Raw genomic sequence first — 6,203 nt, 5'->3', positions numbered from 1 at the left:
GGTGGTGCGAGTTCTGCACTGGCAAAAAAAAGAAAACTGCCACCACCTGCATCAAGTGTAGCAAGTATACCTGCAAAGACCACACATCCCCATACTGCAGCTCCTGCTGCACATGAACTGAACTCTCTCTCTCTCTCACACACACACACACACACACACACACACACACACACACACTCTCACTCTCTCTCTCTCTCTCTCTCTCTCTCTCTCTCTCTCTCTCACACACACACACACACACACTCTCACTCGCTCTCTCTCACACACACACTCTCACTCTCTCTCTCTCTCTCTCACACACACACACACACTCTCTCTCTCTCTCTCTCACACACACACACACTCTCACTCTCACTCTCTCACACACACTCTCACTCTCACTCACACATACTAGTATTTCTGTTCTGAATTTTTTGATATGTTCAATGTTCTTGAATTTTGAAAAATAAATCTTGTTCTTCTTCAAAGTGATCTTGTATTTTTGCTTTATTTCTAGAGCAAAATAAGGTAATAGGCTATTAGAAGGTAAAAACTTTGAAGGGTAATAGGAGCAATAAAAAAAGCAATAATGGACATTTTACATGGACTATAAGTTAACAGGTGAGATTCTTTACTTTAATCTAATAATAATGCATAAAAATCAATGTTGTTGCTAATCACTGACATATCCCAGACTGTGATAATAAAAAAACAACTTCCCCCTAGCCTTTAGTGTATTTAGTGTGTTTTTTCTTTTATAAAAATTAGTGGTATGTAGCGATACCAGGGAGACATTTGCAGAAAGCCCACAACCTTTCTGTTGCTTTCTTGAATCAACACCAAATGGCCTATCACAACAAGTGGCCATAAAGGTGTCTATTAAGACAGTCCATGGCTCGAGGAGTTGAGTCTGTCAGCCAGAGTGTCTCCGCAGGACAGCTCAGGAAATTAACGACAGGATACCAACCCGGCGAAGAGGTTTGAAACTCTCTCACACATTCCACAGTTAACAACCTTTATCTTTCAGCCATCAGGAGGAGAAGGACTCAGTAATACTAATGAACTATACAATCACACATCCATACTTCTCACACATCTGAATATAGGGAATCACCCTCCTTTCTTCATTTGGAGTACCAGACTGTTCTGGTTAATCAGAAGGGACAGTCACCATTGGGTGAGAACGGGAATACACACCGTGTCAATATGAAGGAACCAATGACTGCTGTTGACACTTTCCAGAGTCTCATCACCCCCCCCCCCCCCCCCCCCCCTCTCTGAAACAGGACAGTCATAAATCTCTTCCCTTTTCACATTCCTTTAAAACCTACTTTCAACTATATTTTCCAAATGTCTTTAATGGATCTATTTTGTAGTTTGAAGTACACTAGATGTGTTAACTATAGGCCCATATATATGTTGAAGATGTTTAATCAATAGCTAAAGTTACATGCACAGACCATGATGTGTTAAATGATTGAAGTGTATCAGATATTCATCCAGAAACACTCTCCTATTTTCCTGGTCCTACACTGCCACCTTGTGGTCATTTATAGCAACGACATGTCAGTATAAAATATCAGTGCGTCCGAATGTATTAAATGATTAAATTGTCTTTTGATATTAATCACGCAGTTAGAAACACAAGTCACATATATGAGTTAACTTGGTGAAGACTTTATAGCCACAGATTTGACCAGGAAGGTTTATTTGATGTCCTTATATTGATGTGCTAGCTATATAAGTTTGAATGTAAGTTCACAGGTTTTTATTATTTCGATCAATTGACAACAGTTATTGGTGGAGATGTAAAATACCGACGTATTACTTTAAAATAAATCTTTATTAAGATCACTTAGTAATGGAAAAAACTCACTTAGTAATGGATCCCAAACGTTTTATATCTCTTTGAATTTTCAGGCGTGGTTTGCCATGCAAATCAAAGAGCTATAAAATGTTCTTATCTGGGTTTTCAGACAGTTCAACATTTCGCCCTCGCTAAGAAACCTGCTGAAGCCAAGACCAACAATTTAGCTACAATTCGACTTTAGTTAGCTGAAACTTAGAGTTTGAACCTGGAGTTAGAGACGTCTTCTCCAGATGAACTTAAGAATCTCTTACAAGAAGTTTGAACCTCGCGTCTAATAGTTAAGAAGTTATCAACGCTCGGAAGGAACGAGATCATTTAGTTTTATAACAGTTAGCAGAGCTAGAAACTTCAACTCTTCTGACCAGCAGCCAACACTGGTTCAACATCGCCGTGTTTCCACATCCAGAGAGGCCTGTTGTCTACAGCTGTGAAAAGCCGGTAGCGCTGCTTGCCTCGTGACGATAACACGTCAGAGACCAGCTGTTCCAGCGTCTGCCGTTGCCAGGTAACCGGCCAAGCCGAGCCCGTCTCTCCGAGCTCAGCTGGACCAGACAACCCGACCGGCAGGACTTCTCAACTGAACAAAGTAGGCTCTGATTATCCACGTCTTTACTGCTGAGAGTTGATGCAAAAGTTTAGATTCAAATTACTTAAATAGATCAGGAAAAGTTTAAAGGCTTTTATAGTTTAGTTGCCCCGTAGCTTTCCGCCTCGTTTCTCTGGTTGATTGATCCATACATACCTCCATTTACTGCTGCCAATTCTTATTCCCACATTTCATTATCATTTCCCTTTCATTCTTATTTTGTTTCATTGCATTTCATGTCTATTTTTAGTCTATAGTTTCCGTGCTTCATTCTGGTGATCAGGGTTAAAGGGTTAAAATTCTGATGATAATCAGGACTGAGGTTGGTTAAAAAATGTAATAATATTAATATATAGTATTTTTATGGCAGTTTTAGGAAGGGGACATTTTTGTCCTCTAAGGTAACAAGTGTGATTTTTCTTTAATCTGACACTGCACAAAAAATAATAATGCATCAAAATCAATGTTGTTGCTAATCACTGACATATCCCAGACTGTGATAATCCAAAAAAAAAAAAATCCCCTAGCATTTAGTATATGGAAAATAATTCATTTTTGAACAACCTAGAAATTCGACCCAAAGGGGTCGACAACATCGTGGCTGATGCATTGTCCCGTGAGTGGACGTGACGTGTCACTCAAACAAGTTTGAAAGGGTCTGTACCAACTGTAAATAATAGTGTAATGTTTATTGTAGCCTTGTGTTATATATTGTATAGCCTACTGTATTTTTAGATAATTATTCCAACTGTATGTTTGTTCTTATGGGAGGGGGTGTTACGGCCTATGCCAGATCCTGGCCATGGTTTGGGGTGTGTTGCTGTCTGTCTCTCTCTATTTCAGACCCGCCCCCTTTGACTCAGTGATTGGTTGTGAAGTGGCCTCACCTGGAGCTTGTTGGCCATCAGGACCGGTATAAAAGCTGGAGAGAAGCTCCAGTCACTGCCACTTGGCCACTCGACAGCCATCCCCTCAGTTTATGTGTGTGCCTGTTGTAGCGGTTGCTAATCACTGTTGGTTCAAAATGTATTTATTAGGATAAACCCCTTGAGATGTACCATCTCGTTTTCAAGGGGGTCCCAACATATATCACAATCACTACATAACACCAGAGGCGTGTCAAAATAAATAAAAAGATAGAAATACAATTATCAATACGGCAACGTACAGACGGACGACAGAGAAACAAAACAAGACAAAAAAAAAAAACACACATTAATTAATGAAAACATTGAAAACAAGGTGGCCAAACACAAGGTGGCCAAAGTGGCCAATAATAGATAAACAGTAGAGTGTGAGTGGATCACCAAATACACTCAGGTATAAACTGTGACAGCTTCATTGATAACAAGAGCAGTCCATCTCAAAGTAAGGAGACAGGGCAGCTTAAACATACCAAATGATGAAATGGATCTAATATCAACAGGTAAATTATTCCAATCTGCTCGGGCTTTAAACATAAAAGCTCTTTTGCCAATTGTTTTCTTAGCATGAGGGACAGAGAAATAGAGCTGAGCAGAGTGCCTAACATGATCATTTGAAGTAAAAGGTACAAGATACTGTTGTAAATAAGGAGGATAATTGAAATGAATACATTTAAATATAAGTGAAGCCAGTGAATGTGTCTTCTTACATTTGGAGATGGCAATTTAAGTACATCATACATTGTACAGTGATGAGTGAGAGAAGGACATCCAAGGACAAATCTACAGAGTCTATTATATGCTGTGTTAAGCGGAACAAGGTCTGATTTTGATGCGTTTTGATAGACAACATCACAACAGTCAAGCATCGGAAGTATAAGTTGAGAGACAAGTTTCTTACGAACACTGCGTGTGAAGCAGTTTCGAGATCGATCTAAAACATTGATTACAAAGTTGACTTTACGTAAGACATGAGCAATGTGTGATTTGAATGAGAGTTTGGAATCAAGCCATATTTAATATTATCAACTTTATGCCGAGGAGTGCCATCATTACAGGTTATTACACAAGAACCAGGTTTGGATTTGAGTTTCTGTCTGGTACCAAAGATCATAATATAGGACTTTGTTTTGTGGAGCAGTAGTTTATTATGTGAAAGCCAATCTTGTAAGATGTTGAAATCAGACTGAAGAGAAGCTTGAATTTGTGGTAGATCAGGTTTAGATGTGTATATGACAGTGTCATCAGCATAAAGTTGAACAGAAGTTATTGAAAATTGATGGTAAATTGTTTACATAAATAGAGAAGAGAAGTGGTCCCAGTGTTGAACCCTGGGGCGCACCTCTTTGTTGAATCAACAGATCAGATTTATTCCCATGTAAGACGACACATTGTTTTCTGTTATGAAGGTATGAACTGAACCACAGAACTGTTTTCAGAAAGGCCGATAGCATGGAGTTTATCTAAAAGCAGATAGTGATCAACAAAATCAAAAGCTTTAGTTAAATCAATAAAGATTGCACCTGTAAGATCATCATTATCTGCAGCAGAGAACACAGCATTGGTGAATTTAAGTAAGGCAGTAGTTGTGGAGTGATTAGGCCTGAAGCCAGATTGAAATGGTGATAAGATATTGTTAATGCTGAGATAATGTGAAAGTTGATTATAAATTAGTTTTTCAAAGACTTTAGCAATAGAACAGATAATAGATATAGGTCTATAATTGTTACGATCAAGTACATCGCCTCCTTTATGGAGTGGAGTAATGCGTGCACATTTCCAGATAGCTGGTAACACGCATGTAGACAAAGAAAGGTTGAATAAATCCGCAAGTGGATACATAAGAATATCGGAGGCTACTTTAATAAACCTGTTTTCCATTCCATCAAGTCCAGCACCACTGTTCACATTCAATTCATTGATGGCATTCTGAAGTTCAGTTGGTCAAATTTTCCTAAAAGAACAATGGTACTGTCACTTATCAGACAGGTTCGAAAGTAGTTGGATCCAAAAATGCAGTACAGGGTTGTAAAGATTGCAAGATTCATTAGTTACAGCAGACACACAAAACACATAAACACAAAAAAATAAACACAAAACAACCACACTGTTGTGTTTCTTCTCTTACACTAACAGCAATAAAATGATGAGTTGAACCACGAGATACAGTTTAGGGTCTTTACTGCTCAAGTGCAAATTCAATCACAACAGGTATCCCTACGCTGACGTATGACTTAACCTATTAAAGGTATGCTGACCATTGTATCACTTAACAAAAGTAGTGCCAAATGCCTATTCTAAATACTGAAATAATGTATTATTTTTCCAAATACATAACACACCCCCTTCAAGAACGACCCAGCAACCCCAGACACCATATCCCAGAGCATTTCCGTGATTAAACCAAACTGTGTAGGTAAAGACCATCTATTAACCTCAAGGCTCAATCTGCATTAATAAGAAAAAGAAGAAGAAAGCGTAGCTCAAAAAAGATACTTCACAAGCAGCATTAAACGTTAACAGCTGAGGCAGTAGTAGCCTAATATGCTAGCAGGCTCTCACGTGCCAAAGAAGTGACGCAATCAGCTTTGCGACGGCAGAATGTAAACAAACACTTTTTTTTCCTTTTTAAAATAAAAAGTTTTATAAACAAAGGAATAATATACAAACATTCAGGTAAACAATAGCAGCACATATCAAATTTAAGGACACAAATGTATATGGGGAACATAGAGGGAAAATTTAAAAGACAATTACATAAAAATAAAAACAGGAGTACACATACACACAAATATAACATATTTAGTCAGAGATTTCAGGGAAAAAAGTTCCAGAATGTTTCAAC

The sequence above is a fragment of the Centroberyx gerrardi genome, chromosome 13 (assembly GCF_048128805.1).
Source record: "Centroberyx gerrardi isolate f3 chromosome 13, fCenGer3.hap1.cur.20231027, whole genome shotgun sequence".
In the NCBI taxonomy this organism is placed as follows: Eukaryota; Metazoa; Chordata; class Actinopteri; order Beryciformes; family Berycidae; genus Centroberyx; species Centroberyx gerrardi.
Note: the sequence above shows the minus strand (reverse complement) of the source record.